The sequence below is a fragment of the Myotis myotis genome, unplaced genomic scaffold (assembly GCF_014108235.1).
Source record: "Myotis myotis isolate mMyoMyo1 unplaced genomic scaffold, mMyoMyo1.p scaffold_m19_p_11, whole genome shotgun sequence".
NCBI lineage: Eukaryota > Metazoa > Chordata > Mammalia > Chiroptera > Vespertilionidae > Myotis > Myotis myotis.
Genome location: NW_023416315.1, coordinates 56,977,082 through 56,994,620, shown reverse-complemented (window position 1 = coordinate 56,994,620; position 17,539 = coordinate 56,977,082). Strand labels below are relative to the sequence as shown.

General features: G+C 39.5%; 1 non-coding gene across 1 annotated transcript; it reads left to right on the top strand.

Moving 5' to 3' along the window:
* Positions 1-7,251: 7,251 nt before the first annotated feature.
* LOC118666733 lies at positions 7,252-7,357 on the top strand. The gene has a single exon (XR_004971060.1). It is a non-coding gene; the product is annotated as a U6 spliceosomal RNA (small nuclear RNA).
* Positions 7,358-17,539: the final 10,182 nt, after the last annotated feature.

Below are 17,539 nucleotides of genomic sequence, written 5' to 3'. Positions count from 1 at the left end.
GGATGAGGCCCGGAAATCTGGATTTTAAAAAGATTCAAAGGTGATTCTAATGTGCAGCTAAGGTTGAGAACCACTGATTTAATGTCTTCTAATGAAGGTACACAGACCACTCCCAAAGTATTCTTGCAAAAATAAGAGGGGCGTCGGAATTAAGCCTCTAGCTATCAATATACAGGGGACCGAGGGACATATTAAGTGACCATAGGGATGATATCAGCAAAATCTAAACTGGGCAAGATACACAGGACAAATGGTCTCATTTCTTTAACAAATAAATTCTAATGAAAAAAAGATGGAGAGAACTTACAGATGCAAGAAGACATAAGAGATGTATGAACTAAGTGCAGCACATTTTGATCCTGATTTAAGCAAACACATTATAAAAACATTATGCGATGATTGGGAAAAATTGAAGATTAATTAGCTAGTTGATAGTACTCAGAAATTATTTCTAATTTGTTTGATAATGTTATTATGGTTATGTGTGTTTTTTTAAAAAGTGTCATGATGTCATGTTTTAGAGGTACATACTGACATATTTATGGATGAAATTATATAAACATTGGGATTTGCTTCAAAATAATTTGAGCTATATAATTGTTGAATCTGGGCAATAGATATTTAAAAATTATTATACTATTTTATCAACTTTTGTGTTTGTTTAATACTGTCTATGATACAAATAAAAGTATTGTTGAATGTGGATACATGAACATTATAATTTTTAACTTATGCTGGCACAATTTTTCTTCCCTCTACCAGTATTCTCTTTCAGAAGCCTAACTATAATAGAAATATTTTTTTAAATGAGCTTTAAGCTAGGAAGGATACGCTCCTTTAATATGACAGTATATAGGAGATATGTTGGCAATAGATTCACATTTGCAGTACATAAATTCTTATTGCTGTTCAGATATCCAACTTGCAACCCAGACAATTGTGAAGCTTTCTTCAGTCCCCTTCCTACTCTAATTTCAGGATCTAAAGCTCTCCCTGCTGCTGTGCAGTGTGGAATCAACTGAAGGCAGAGTGAAGCTGGGACTTGGCATGGGAAGAAGAAGAAGGAAATGAAGGCCCATGAGGGTGGAGAGACCACTGAGGCTTTATTGTTGGAGAATCACTGTTTCCCTGGCTCCATATTTCTCAGGATGATTGATCTCTTAGAAAACTTTTCTAAGACCTTCAGCATGTAAGCATTTCCTGACCCCTGGACAATCTCAGGTATTTCCGAATATCAGGTTACCTGCTAGGAGGGGCCACTGGTGAACTGTTATACTGCTTTTACATTGATTTTTCCCAGGTTGTTGGTGTTGGGAAGGGAGAGTCCCCCTCCCCTTGCCTTTTTACACTTCTTGAGTTCTTATGGCTGAGCTAATAATAAAATTGCAAGACCAGATTAATAAGAGAAAAACCAATTTAATATGTACAAATGGGAGGTCACAGATGATACTCTCAGAAATGATAAACCAGCCAGCTTTTTGTACTTTGTAGACAAAGAGAAAATACATTTGTGAAGAGATGACAGGACAAAGGCACTTTAGTTTGGGGTGCTCAGCAGTGAGGAATCTAAACAAAGTTTGGGCTTGGGTAGTAAATTAGTAAAAGAGTAACAAGGGTAGTTAATGCAAGCTTTTCAGCTCTAGATTTTTTAATTCTAGTAATAAGTGAGTATTTCTTTCAGGAAGACAATGGAGGGTCAAAGTGCCCTTGAATTAAAAGTAATCAGTAAGCCATCTGGGATATTTTGGGGTAGCCTGCTCTGGGCCCCAACATTGGCATTGTACATTCCCTTACTGAAAGAATCTTCTAAGAAGTCAAACAGCCTTTGATTAGAGTTTGCTCTGTTACTGACTAGGCATCAGTAAAAAGGCCTATTTAAAAACAAATGGAAGTGTAGGTCCTTGGGGAATACCTCTCAAATACCAAGTATATTTATGGGACACAGTTTCCTTGGTAACTCACGGACTGGGGAGAAGGAGGGCTGTGAGCTTGCTCCCACAGAGATGGAGGGAAGGAGCTGTGGGAGTTTATGGTTTCTTTTCCACACGGTTGAAATTCAGAAAAGATTTGCTACCAGTCTACTTTTGTACCTATGAGATAGGAGTGGAATCATTTAGGAGATAAGAAAGATTCATCTGAATGTACATTTCTACATTGTACATACAGGAAAATAAGTTACATGACTTACATTCCTATTTGCTAGTCAGAGACTTGTTAGAGTCTTATTTGGGTTCCATTAGGTTAAATACATGTAGACATTTTAAAATAATATCTGGTATGAAAAGGCAATTGGGATAGGGATTATTTAACCTACAAAAAAATGGATGCAGATTTTCTCAATGCCTGAAGACAGAATTGGTTGTTTCTAACTACTCGATAGGATTGAAACGCTATGGTCACAAATTACACCCCTCCACCCCCCGACACACACACACACACACACACACACACACACACACACACACACACACACTAAAGGGTAGGGAAGAAATATTGATAATAAAGGCAAGAAGGTGAGGATCCTGAGGACCTGGAGAACCACTGAAATCTTAACATAGTTATTAAGTAAGTGATAAGTTGTCAGAATTGGCATCTTGAACATTTCCTTTTAAATCTCTAGTTTCCTTTAGGGCCTAAGTGGAAGATGTTTAGCCTCATCCCTTGCCTAATGGAGTGAACATCTCAATTCTGTTTTACAAAGGTCCTGCAGATTTTGGACTATGTAAGAATCCCTCAGTTAGGTCTGTTTCATGTGGGAAGAAAGATTGAGGATGAATATTTTGTTCAGGAAACTGTCTGAAACTAGCTTAGGGGCCAGTTCTTGCCTGTCATCATGTTCTTGTCTTCAAGAAAATGCATCTGTTTTTTCCTAAAATCTGTTTTGATCCTAAAATTGAAAACAAACAAAAATTATGTGTTGCAACAAGTTTAGTGATATCAAGCAAATATTAAGCTAAAATGCTCCCAACTTTCAAGGACTAGATTTAAGATATTTATGTGGCAGGTTAAAGATAAATGTTATTTTGAAGAAATTGAGGTCAATCACACAAAAAATTTTGAAGGGCCGGGAAAATGTTTCCATATATATATATCTTCTTTAGAAGAAAACAGACAATATTATTTTCAATAATTTGAGAACTAGAGAAACAAGAAAACTCTAATCTGGATGGTCTCATGAGGTGTAGACACCTGAGGTTCTATTGAACTCAACTTCACCTTTTGAATCACTGTTTATTCATACCATGCCTGCCTCAACTGACGAGTAGCTGCAGTGTTATCAAAACCTAAGTGATATTTCCTATAAAATATCTCTTTATCAAGCATATCTAGTCTTTGGTATGGTTGCTTCCTAGGTTGTGTAGCACCCAAGAATTAAGCTTATACACTTCTGAGCTTTTGTCCATCCTCTCTCCTGCTTGCTTGCCTCCCCCCTTCCCTCTGAATTAAATGCCTTCTTTGGCCAAATAGTTTCAATTAAAGGCATAAAGAAGAAATATGAATTATAGAGAAAAAATATTTAATTAGAATAGTGCCTACATGTCTAAAATCAGGCACTATTCTAATTAAATATTTTTTCTCTATAATAACTGTGAAAATTCGGTTGTGAAAATAACTTTCTCACAACCGAAGGTCATCAAACAATGAGATGGGTCTGAAGACTCTTGAAGCACTTTGTTTGGAAGTACTGCAGCAGAGACCCTTGTAAGAGCTACACAAATGCTTCCTGACTTACCCTGCTACTCAACTGAGCACAACAGAAACCCTTCTCCCAGTGCCATTCAATGCCCTGATTATCAGATTTTTTTGCAGGTGTTCAGGTCGGGGAGGGGAGCCCAGGGACCTGAGGTTTTGAAACCCACTGTGGGTTCTTGGTTTCACGCAGGAAAGAATTCAAACACAAGCCAGCATAGAGTTTAAAGTGAAAGTGAGCTTATTAGTGAAGCAGTGAGACAGACAATGGGCTACTCCACAGGCAGAGATGCCCCCTTTTAGTGGAATTTGCTTCCTTAATTGAGGCTCATTTAATCCTGGGATAGGGTATTAAATAAGATAGAGGAATAGTAAGGATTTCCCCCCAAATGGGTGAAGATTTCTCAGAGCTCCCTTGGCCATGTTGTGTCCTTATATGGGCTTTTCGTTTCCAATCATGGAAGCATGATTTATCATGCTAATATATTACAATGAGCATATAGTAAGGCTAGGGGTTACCTTGAGTTAATCACCCCAAAACAGAACCCACATTTGTGACATCTTGATATGCAACAGAGGTGGCATTATAGATCAGCAGGAAAATGACCACTAACAATTTGTTATCATCTTGGAGGAAAATTGAATTAGATTCTTACCTCATACCATCCATATAAAACAATTTTGGCTTATTTCTGAAGACCAAAACTATAAAGCTTTTAGTATAAAATATAGAAGACTCTTTAAACCTTATGATGGGAAATATTTCTTAAACAAGCAGTATAAGAAACAAAATGGCCAAACCGGTTTGGCTCAGTGGATGGAGCGTCGGCCTGCAGACTGAAGGGTCCCGGGTTCGATTCCGGTCAAGGGCATGTACCTGGGTTGCGGGCATATCCCCAGTAGGAGATGTGCAGGAGGCAGCTGATCGATGTTTCTCTCTCATCGATGTTTCTAACTCTCTATCTCTCTCCCTTCCTCTCTGTAAAAAATCAATAAAATATATTTTAAAAAAAACAAAAAAAAAAAGAAACAAAATGTACAAGAAAAGATTAATAAAACTGACTCATCAAATTAAGTACTTCTTTTTCATGTAAATTTACCAAAGAGAAAGTGAAAAGACAAGGCATTAATTGGAAGCTGTTTTAATAATATATAACTGGCCAAGGATTAATAGCTGTGTCATGGGCACAAATAGAGAAAATGAAGGCAACTAGCTTCCAGAATATTATTTTAGGAGCTCTAGAAGCCCAGGCACCCTTACTATGGGGCATCCTCTAGCACATTACATTAGATATTTAAAAACGCATCCATATCTACAGCAAACGTATTTTTCTGTAAAAAAATTGCAATAATTTATATGTAATTTTTGAAATTATTGGTCTATAATTAATTTATTTGATTCATGATGGTAATGTATCTTCATCACAGACTCAGGCAATTCAGATCAAGTCTATAAAGCCAGTGATGTGTTTTTCCTAAGAGGACAGAAAGGCCCCAAAGCTAGCAAGGTTATTCGCCTGACTCCCACAGGTTTCTGCTGCCCCTTGTGTTGGCCAAGTTAGCCCCACCAGTTCTGCGGGTTCCATAAACCATGTGGTTTTGACTGTTGATGTGCACACTCACTATTTTTGACTTGGCCTGCCAGTGGGCAGGACCCACCAACTGCTCACACACCAGCTAAACACAGCAGCTGCCTCTCAGAAGTGCCAAATGTGGTATTTCACTGCTTTAAATAATCAGATACTTGTGAGTCACGAATGGTGCTTGGGACGCCAGCCTGTTGGGTGTTTGTTGGGGCTGAGGATTACGAGGGAGAGAGCAGACCGTGATAGGTAAGAGTTAACAGCAGGGATTTTTCACTTCATTATGTGTGGACTTGAGGTGGGGGGAGGGAAGGGTTCCAAGTCACATTGTTACTATGTTTTTGTATTAGCCAAAATTCTTAGAGACTGGTTAAAATTCACCAGATATTTAGGCAGAGACCAGTTGGTCATTTGTTGGGTGTTCTAGAGCACGATACCCACTGAATGAAAGGTTTGACCAGGATGACCTCCCAACTATCAATTCCCCTCGTTCTAAAAAAAAATTTAATTGTGGAAATGGGGTGGTGAAAGGTAGGGTGATTTTTCATATAGAAAAAAAAAAGAAGTTCTTTCAGATTAAAAACAGCTATTGCCTCTGAAAAGGGAAAGAAATACATTTAATGCTGTACTGGGAGCTATAAAATACCAACTCCAATCTGTGCTCTCAGAGCTCACCAAGCTGACCTTGCAAGTAATTCTCGTATCTATGCAGCATCAAAAACATCTGGTCATCTCAGTGGGAAGATTAATCAACTGATTATTGTGGGGGATGGGCCTCTTATTTTCAGAGGATTGCACCGGCATCTGTGATGCATGAAATGCCCAGTGTGCCATTTTCATTAGCAAGATGAAAAATGCTTGGATTGCCCCACCAGGAACCAGGTTGAAACTTGGCAAGTTATAGTCATACTTTAGTTTTACAGTTTTATAAAATAAAAGATATTTGAAGTGTATTTTGAGCTAACATCAATAACCGAGGAGATGGCAGAGCGTGTGCAATTCCAGATAAATAAGAACTGTATATTGCCCTTAAAAAAAGATTGCTTTTCCTCCTCATGTTGTCCTGTTCATTATTCTTGAGCATCTCTTATTCCTCTTGGGAGCAGAGCTTAGTAAGGCCCAGTGGGAGTACACAGCTTTCTCCTCCCCGTAGCTTGAGGATAATTGCAGGGATGCAAACTGGGGGCCTGTGGACATGTTTTGATTGGCCTATATAGAATTTAAAGAATTAAATAAAAACGGTTGCTAACACAGTAGTCTGATTTTTCACACAAAATTTTATTTTGTTTACTTTTTCTGGAAAAAAAAAAATCAAATAGTATGACAATACTAGGCCCAAATTCCTTAGTGCAACCATTGACTGCTGAGTTGGAGTAGCGGCTGCTGTCTTTAGGTGGATCTTAGCCAGCACTCCCTATCGCCTGGTTGGCTTCAGTCACTGAAATAAGATATTGGAGTGACTGATTATGGCATAGTACCTCCACCTACCAGAATGATTCTCTCCATCCAGTGGAGCTCTACTCACAGCCATTTTCTCATAGTGTCTGCCTTCTACTCCCCGCCCACCTCTTATTTTTTTAATTTTACATGTTGTAAAGCTCAGGAAGGGTCTAGAGACCACAGTTGCTTTCTTAATAGCTTCTCAGGTCCTTTTCTGGGCTCCTGGGTAGCAGTAGTTTCTGTTAACCAAGAGTCTCTGTTCTGTCGAACCTGTGTTTGGTAAACAGTAGCTCTGATCTTCATACCAGCTGTCATCACTGGCTGTGGTTGGTATTTTCCTAATCTATCACTGGGAATGCAGCTCCCTAGGTACATATGAGGCTCATTTTTTGCTTCATTGGTCAGAATCAAAACATTTGACTAGTCCTTCCTCTTTCCTCCAGGGATTCCCAGATAGTGGCTTTTGGTGGAATCCTCCAGAGTTAGTTCCTCTATGCCATACGGTTTTCTGGGGATACTTTTAAAAAAGAAGTTATTCGTGCTCACTTCGGCAGCACATATACTAAAATTGGAATGATACAGAGAAGATTAGCATGGCCCTGCGCAAGGATGACACACAAATTCATGAAACATTCCATATTTTTATTCTTTTTTTTTAAATTTATTGCTTAAAGTATTACAAAGGGTATTACATATGTGTCCATTTTATCCCCCCGCCCTAGACAGTCCCCTAGCCTCCCCTATCCCCCAGTGTCTTATGTCCATTGGTTATGCTTATATGCATGCATACAAGTCCTTTAGTTGATCTCTTACCCCCCTACCTTCTGCCCCCCAACCCTCCCCGGCCTTCCCGCTGCAGTTTGACAATCTGTTTGAGGCAGCTCTGCCTCTGTATCTATTATTGTTCAAAAGTTTATAATGGTCTCTATTATCCATGAATGAGTGAGATCAAAACATTCCACATTTTTAGAAAACAAAGAACAACAAACAAACAAAAAAGGAAGTTATTCAAGGTCTTGATGATTAGAGAATCCCAGTTCCCTTTCCCTCTTGAATTTCTTCTCTTGACTCAGAATCAACTAACTTGATCCCTGTTGGTGACTTCTCAAGGAGAAGAGTATAGGACACATTACTTTTTTACAAGAACGTCAAACTTCAGGTTTCTAAGGAACTGGCAATAGTTTCAAAGTTTTCTACACTTGTACTATGTGCCAAGGGTATACATAAAATAGAAAAAGGCATCCTTAGAATCTAAAGTAAATACTTAAGTTGTACTTCAGTAACTACTTAAGTCAAAGCTATCTATGTGGATACAAATTCATGTGTATGACGCCTTCAATCAAAGCTTTAATTTACTTAGTCAATTTGACAGAACCAACTAATACCCATGTCACAGGTATGAGAACCCAATGCTGCTTTCACAGTGGAGATTATATTCAAATATGAAATAGTTTTTATTTCCATTTTTAATTCAGCTTTTTGCTGTTTATAAGTTTTAGATTTGAAAAACTCTATATTCTAGATGACAGAATAATGTTACTGAATGGTCAAGTCAGGAATTACTATCAGCATTATATGTCACAGGCTGTCAACTAGGACTCAAATCAATGGAGATAAAACATTAAATAAGTAGAAAGATTTTTACCTCAGAAGTTTCACTTCTGTAAATTTATATTAAGATATTTAAAGTTTGTTTACAGATTTTGCTAAAGGATTATTGCGAGAGCATTTCTTTTGTAATGGCAAGATATTGAAAATAAATTAAATGCTTGAAAATATGGTATTAGCTAATTCAGTTATATTACATCAATGTAATTTACCAATTAAACTGATGTTTTAACAAAAATACTTGGAAACATTGAAGATATTGATTTATAGGGTTCTGGTTGAATATAAAAATAGTCTGCTTAAACAATAGAATATTATATAACCATAAAAAGAAATGAGTACTTTATCAGCTTTAGAAAAGTATATTTAATATGCAGCCACTTATATATCTGTGTACACATGTATGTACATATAATAAAATAGTATAAAATAGGAACACATATAAAAGCAAGATAATTTTGACTTCTGAAATTGATAAATGAGTTACATTTTTAAATTGAATAAAAAAGACACTAGAGTAACCACTACAAATTAAAAATTGAAATGAGTGAACTTCATTGTATATCAATTTGAAGGTATTTACCTCAGAAAGAATGAATTATTTCAAGTGGCGTTAGAAACAGTCATTTGACTACATGTATTTCGTATAATATATTTTAAGGACAAATAGAATTGAAAACACATTTTCAAGTTTATTCAGTTCTCTGATTGTTACTGATAAAATTGGTATTATTATTTTAAAATTGTTTTACATCTATTGTAGAATAATGTAACTATGCAGTATTTTAATGTCAGCAACCACACTTTTCAATGTTGTAGGAAAGAGAAACACACTCTCCAAGGCAGAGGAAATCCCAGCAGCTTCATTTCCTCCGAACATCCGGGTCTCACTCAAGCAGCTTCTCTCTCTCCCATGTACACATATTTGACCTGCCAGGTTGACCTTGGTTCCCAAATTGCTGCTCTTGGTTTTCTCCTCATTTGTTTTCTGTGCAAAAGCTGGAGCTTTCCGTGCTTGTAAATGTGGCTGCTTCGTGCCCAGCCTCACCTCAAGCATAAAAATTCTCCAAATTGTAGGCCCTCTCTTCTTCCCTCTGTCTTCCCATTACCATGGCTCTCAGGGCCTAGAGCATCTTCTACAACTAGTTTCAAATCAAGGAGCAGATCAGGCATAAATGGGATTAAAAACATATGCCTCACAACATTTTAGATCCAATGTTAAAATCATTGGTTAAGCCTCTTCTGGTTCCATCAATTACCTTTCCTTTCAACAAACCCAGCAAAACATTGTAGAATTAGAAAATAGACAAATTACAGAAAAATCCTTTTCAAGAAGGGCCTAATGTTTCTGAAATAAATTCATTCAATATGTTCCAAATGGAACCTGACCGAATGCAGCTTAACTGAGGGGAAGGGTCCTACACAGAGTTAAGTATCCAAGCGGAAATGGATTCATGGGAATAAGAATATCAAGGGCTGATGAGTCAACAAGCACATTACTGATATGGGAAAATTTGGACTGGAACGTGCGGTGTTCCTCTGGGCAGGATGGTTCCTGGGTTCTTTGTCTGGTGGAGTCGAAGAATAAAACCACAAATGAAAGGTGGTATAACAAAAGGTGGAAATTTATTGAGAAACAAGCATAGACTCCCACGTGGGGAGGAGGAAAGAGTCCCACTGAGTCCCTTTTCCTTTGGTTTATAAAGGCTGCTGATCATTGTGCCTTGATATCCCCTCTGATTGGTCACTATCCCTTCTGATTTGGTCACTATAGCAACTTCAGAGCTCAAACCTCATGTGAGGTTCCCTCCTTCTCCTTATTGTTTCCCTACTCCCTCTGGGCTTTCTTCTTCCCTCTTTGAATGAGGAGCTTCCTTCCCTTTACTCTGTAAATGTGTACCTTTTGCAGCTCCCAGCTCCCTTATCTTATGGAAATGTACCTTCTGCTGCTCCCAGCTCCCTTATCTTAAGGAAATGTACCCTTTGCAGCTCTGTAGCCTGTGCTTTTCGCATGGACCCTTAATTCCTAAAACTTCCTAAACCTGCCTATTTCACCCCTAAAAATTCCTTTCATTACCAAACACATTATATTCAAGGATCAGTGTTATGTGCTGTTTTGAGGACAATGCCAAAGAAGTAGAAGTTACAGTTCCTATTTTGGAAGGATTAAATTTACTTGGGAAAGGCAAAAAGATGTGTATGTAGCTTGAGGGTGTACTACGTGTGCTCAGCCATATTCATACAAACACATACTTTTTGGGGAGGATACAGAATAAATAATTAGAACTGGTCCAAACTCAGACGAGATATTAAAAATGGGTGAACTGCGTCAATTCAATATCCTTTTATAGTATTTGAAGTTGTAATATGTGTCTATTTTATTCTTACAATAATAGAAAACAACTCTTTAAAGTTTTTATCTGGGTCTATCCGGTGCCTAATATGGAGCTAAGCATGAAAGAGATACTTCATGAATATTTGCTATCTTGCTCTGCATGTGAAATAACTTTTAAAATGTTAAATAGGATAATGATATATTCAAATTAAAACTGCATGAAATAAGAATAGAGTGAAAATGAGTGGGAGAAGCTGATTAAATGGAGAGCATGGCTTAAGTTGCACGATCACGGTGGTTTTTGTTGTTTTGGTGAGGAGGAGATTATACATAAACAAATTTGTAAACCCATTTTGCAAATGTGCCCCTGGGGGCTGCCTTGTGCCTTCTGCAAGAAGTGGACCCTGCAGGGGACTCCTGAGAAGAAAGCTAAACAGCTATTCACTTTAATCTTGTGCTTTGCATTCAGAGGAATATGCAAATAGGTTCCATGAAGTGAACCTGCTTACAATATCACTTTGAGACTCAAGTTAAATTATTTTAAATGGGCAGAATACAGACCAGCTCATGAGTGTAATTTATCTCCTTTATGAATCATGCGTGGGTTTGGTATTATTTTTTGAAGTGCTGCTGATTAGTCCATTCTAAGGACATGCATAAGGGATAAAAATACTTGCTTCTTTATGCTTATTTTCCATGATATATGTATATCTACTTTTATACACATTTTACATAAATTTAAATCTCAATATATACAATACTTAACAGTAAAAACTATTTGTATGTGTGTATATGTTTGTACTCTCTCTCTCTCTCTCTCTCTCTCTCCTGGTTTTCCTAGAGGAGAAAAACATCATTCTACCTGTATATCTAACATAATGATCTCACATACTTAACTATATATTTATTAATTTTTCTGCCCATTCTTCTAATATTAGGTGCCAAAGAGTTTGTGAAAAATAAGAAAGAAAACATAAAAAATTACAACAATTGGAGGCTGGTGGCCTCCTGGCTGTTTCTGAAGTCATTCCTAGCTGCCATCCACTAAATTATAGCTGCTTAGGTTCAGGAAAGACAGTGAATAGATTAGTAAATTGTGATTCATATTAAAATCTGGGATCCTTCTAAATGCTTTTCCAGAGTTTGCTTGCACAATCATATGGTGAGTTATAATACTTCCAAGTAAATCAATGAATTTTAAAGAGTGAGAGAAGAAATAGGAACACCGTCCTTTAAACAAAACAAAACATAAACCAAAAATAGAAACCTAACTGAAACCTCATCTGTGAGTCTTTTATGATTCCATAGCCTCTTTGAACTGTAATTTTCTAATACACAAAATGATGAGGACGATTATAAACAAGAACACTTCAGGAGATTGTTGGGAGGATCAGTGGTCTGACAGGGAGAGGGGAGATGGCAAGTACCATGTGTCACAAAGTATGTTCCTCAAAACATATTTGTATTTCAGCCTCACTTGGTTCTCATTAGAAATGCAGAAACTCAGGTGCCCCTGCAAACCAATTGACTCAGAATTTGCATGTTAGTAAAATCCCCCAGGTGTTTCATGTTCCCATAAACATTTGAAAAGCACCAATTTAAGGAACAGGCTTTACTTTGGAAAAGGGCTTTTTTGGAGAAACTGACCAGCCAAAGTTCAGTGAGAAGAGACACGTTGCCTCATATCCCAGAGATGCCTACAGGCACCTGGGAGAAGCTATAGAATATGGATGGGCTTGTGTTCCTGGGAGGAATTCTGCCTCCTCAGCTACCCTCTGATAATGCAGATAAGAGAACCAGTTCGGTTCAGGGGATAAATTATCAGGGTTTGGACATCAGTTGCAGAGAGTTTTCTGAGGACCAGCTGCTGGTACCTGGTGACTTTCTGAGAAGTTGGTTTCAGACTATTGGAAGATGTGGACCTCGATAGTAATGTGGTAGGTTGATTTAGACACAATCACTTCTTACAGGGACTGAGAAATCTCCTCTCTCAGTCATCATCACTGTACATCCTGTTTACCTCTCTCCATCATTAAATGAGATCATGCATGTAAATGTCCATGTATTACAAATGCTACTACAGCACCTGCCACACAGCAACGTCAATAGCTAATCTATTATTTTTATGTACCTTAAGATACAATCAAATTTTAGTTATCATCATTGACTTATTGGTGTCTAGATTTAAAAGAACAGTCCTGGCTGGTGTTTCTCAGTGGCTAGAGCATCAGCCCATGCAGCAGGGGTTTGATTCCCAGCCCTGGTCAGAGTGCATGTGGGAGACAACCATCAATGTGTCTCTGTTACATCAATGTTTCTCTCTTCCTCTTCCCCAAATCTTTCTACAAATCAATAGAGAAAATATCCTCAGATGAGGATTAACCAAATAAAAGCACAAACAAACAAACTCCAAACACCTTGCTATGGACTGAATTATGTTCTCTCCCCCTCCCACAATCATATAGTAGAGATGGGACCTGTGAGGAGGTGATAAATGTTAAGTGAGGTCATAAGGGTGGGGCGATAATTCAATAGGGCTGTTGGACCATAAGAAGAGGGAGAGATGATGCAGAGCAACTAAGATGGCGGCATAGGTAAACACCGGGAATTCGCCGCCTCTCACAACAATTGAAAATTACCGCGAAGGACTGAGCAAACATCACCCAGAACAACAGAAAGGCTGGCTGAGTGTAAATTCCACAACTAGAAGGAAAGAAAAGCACGCTGAGAGCCAGAGGCGCTGCGGAGGTGAAGTGCAGAGGTACGGCGGCTCGCGCGCGCGGAAAGGGGGTGGTGCCTGAGGACGCGGCGGACTTTTTGAATCACCAACTCCCAACTGCTCTGAACTCCGGTTCCGGGAAGTCTCTGGGGACCCAGGTCTCATACGGGGAGAAGCTGGTCTGTCCGGCAGCAAGCGAACTTGAGGGCGGCTTTCACTCAGAGGTGCTTGCAGCCGTTACCGGAACACTGAGACGCGCGTCTCCAGGCGGAGAATCGGCCATGGCTGCTTTCTCCGCCCTCTGACTCCCTGAGACCCCGCCCCACCCAGGCTGCGGCAGAGGCTTTTGCATGTGAATGTACCTAACGGCAGCCGAACCAGGCAGACCAGGAACTTCCAAGAGAAGGCCCAAGGCCCTGCAGCGGCTTGCATTGCTTCACAGCTGAGCCTCTTCGTGGCTCCTGCTGTGTGGCCTCAGGCAGAGGCTGAATTAGCACCTCCTTAGAACCAGGAGCCACTGTACCCAGTGGTCAGAGGGGGACCATCCAGATTGCAATTCCTCAGATCAATAAGGGGCGCACTCAGGGAGCAGACTCAGTGAGCACCAAAGCCCCACTGAAGCAAGTCTTGCCCCAGAAGGGTGTCTTCAGCACAGAAGTTCCCCCACTTTAGACACAGCTGATTCTCACAGCCAATTGGCCTGGAGGTCAATTCCTCCCAGTGATTCTACAACAACCAAGGCACCAAGAGTGCACCAAGAGTGTCCACCCCAGGTAACTGGGGAGGCTGAGCTACTGGGCCCTACAGGACACCTGGCGCACAGGGCCACTCTATCAACACAGGGAAGCTGCCAAAATGCGGAGACAAAGAAACAGGTCACAAATGGCAGAAATGGAGGAAAGCAAACGATTGGATATAGAGTTTAAGGCCACGGTTATAAGGTTTTTCAAGAATTTTATGGAAACTGCCGATAAATTTAATGAATCCCTCAATAAGTATAGGGAGACCATGGAGGACATGAAAAAGGACCAACTAGAAATTAAGCATACACTGACTGAAATAAAGAATAATTTACAGAGATCCAGCAGCAGAAAAGAGGATCCCAAGAATCAAGTCAAAGATTTGAAATACAAAGAAACAAAAAATACCCAACCGAAAAAGAAAAAAGAAAAGAGATTCCAAAAATATGAAGATAGTGTAAGGAACCTCTGGGACAACTTCAAGCGTACCAACATCAGAATTATAGGGGTACCAGAAGGAGAGAGAGGGCAAGATATTGAAAACCTTTTTGAAGAAATAATGACAGAAAACTTCCCCCACCTGGTGAAAGAAATGGACTTACAAGTCCAGGAAGCGCAGAGAACCCCAAACAAAAGGAATCCAAGGAGGACCACACCAAGACACATCATAATTAAAATGCCAAGAGCAAAAGATAAAGAGAGAATCTTAAAAGCAGCAAGAGAAAGACAGTCAGTTACCTACAAGGGAGTACCCATACGACTGTCAGCTGATTTCTCAACAGAAACCATGCAGGCCAGAAGAGACTGGCAAGAAATATTCAAAGTGATGAATAGCAAGAACCTGCAACCAAGATTACTTTATCCAGCAAAGCTATCATTCAGAATAGAAGGTCAGATAAAGAGCTTCACGGATAAGAAAAAGCTAAAGGAGTTCATCACCACCAAACCAGCATTATATGAAATGCTGAAAGGTATTCTTTAAGAAGAGGAAGAAGAAAAAGGAACTCTTACCATTTGCCACAGCAGGGATGGAACTTGAGAGCGGATAAATACCACAGGATCTCACTCATTTGTGGAATATAATGAACAACATAAGCTGATGAACAAGGACTGATCCAGAGACGGAGAGGCATTGATTGGACTGTCGGGACTTGGAGGGAAGGTAGGGGAGGGTGGGGGTAAGGGGGAAAGATCAACCAAAGGACTTATATGCAAGCATATAGGCCTAATCAATGGACATGGACAACGGGGGGGTGAGGGCATGAGCGGGGGTGGGGGGGGTGGGGGGTAGAGGGCAACGTGGGGACAAGGACACATATGTAATATCTTAATCAATAAAAAAAAACAAAAAAAAACAAAAAAAAAAAAAAAAAAAAAAAGAACTACATGCAATGTGGAATCCAGGTTTGGATCCTGAAACAAAAAAGGACATTAATGGAAAGACTGCTGAAATTCAAATATGGTAATTTAGGTAATAGCATTTTATCAATGTTAATTATGGTTACATAAATTCTGATCATCACGAGAAGCTAGGTGAAGGGTATATGTAAATTCTCTGTACTATTTTTGTAATTTTCCTATAAGTCTAAAATTTTTTTCAAAATAAAAGGTTTAAAAAAAAAAAAAAAAAAAAAAAAAAAAAAAAAAAAAAAAAAAAAAGAAGAGGGAGAGATACCCGCACCAAGGAAGGTCATGTGAGCACACAGTGGGACAGTGGCTGTCTGCAAGGCAGGAAGAGAGCTCTCACCAGAAACTGACCAGGACATGGCATCCTGATCCAGGACTTCCAGCCTCCGGAACTGTGAGAAAATAAACTTCCCAGCCTGTGGTGTTTTGTCACAGCAACCTGAGCAGAATAATACACACCTAAGTTTTTTGACTTTGATTATTCATGTTTAGTCATCTTTCCCTCATCCCTTATGTGTAAGTTGTGTGTTTTTTTAAAATATTTTTTTATTGATTTCACAGAGGGAGAGGGAGAGATAGAAACATCACTGATGAGAGAGATTCATTGATTGGCTACCTCCTGCATGCCCCCTCCTGGGCATTGAGCCACTACCCAGGTATATGCCCTGACTGGGAATCAAACTGTGACCTCCTTGTTCATAGGTCGATGCTCAACCACACTGAGCCACCCTGGCTGGGCTGTAAGGTGTTTTTTTTAACCTAATTTCAGAACTTTATCTTTATTTCTGTAATATTTTATCTGGTAAAATCAAGCCAATTACAATCAAAGCAGTTATCTCCTCTCTTTTATAATGAATGATCTTGTACAGCAATTTTCCTCATAGTGCTGCAACCCACTGTGCTTGCTGTCCACCAGCTCAGCGTTGATTTCTGTCTACTCCCTTGCCCCTTCCTTGCTTCTGTTTGGGCTCTGTGCTCATTAGCTGCTCAGGAGGTCCCTGGTGTCAAAAGGAAGAAAAGGAGAGGTATGAGGGTCATTGGAAGAGTAGGAGACAGAAAATGATTCTCAGTCTTCATGGCCCATTTGCTGATGTCTGGTTCACACCCAAAGACATTCTCACTGAATTTGACTTGGGTGCTATCTGAGCACTGGGACTTCTTAAAGCTTTGCAGGATATTCTAAGTAGTCGCTCAAATTGAGAATTACTGATCTGTATACAGGATTACCTACATACAGCATTCCAAGAATGAATTATGTCCCGAGGGGGTTTGAGGTGAGTGTTAGTGGTGAAATTCTGCTCCCCACCATTATTTCTTTCTAATTTGTTTTGTTTTGTTTTGTTAATCCTCACCTGAGGATATTTTTCCATTGATTTTTAGGGAGAGTGGAAGAGAGAGGGAAAAACAGAGAGCAACATTGATGTGAGAGAAAAACATTGATTGGTTGTCTCTTGCATGAACCCTGACCAGGGCCTGGGCCAGGGAGGAGCCTGCAACCAAGGTACGTTCCCTTGACCGGAATTGAACCCAGGACCCTTAGGTCTGCAGGACAACTATCCACTGAGCCAAACTGGCTAGTCCTTTCTCTAATTTTGAATTAAGAAGCTCTGACATCAGGGAAAAAGGGATGTATACTATACCACTTTTTAATTTTCTTAAATAAATGGCCAAATGCCCAATATCCCAATTCCATGCATTGCTTCTCTGTTAGAAGATGCTGGAATGTCCTTCAGGTAGGTTAGGTATGGAATCCTAAGTGGGGGCTCTTCTTACTTGTAGTATTAACTCCTACACATCTAAAAATGGATGGTCTGACTTACCCGGCCAGTGTTATGGTCAATTCTGGCTGCCAATCCAAATAAGAGCAGACATGCAGGATCAGAGAGGAGAGCGTCTCTGGGCCTGGCTGAGCTGAGCATGAAGACAGACCAAGAGAGGGCAAGAGAGCCCAGTATTAATGGCGCTATAAACATGAGAGAGAGGATGTACAATCTGCATGCCTTGTAAGGTGTGGTAT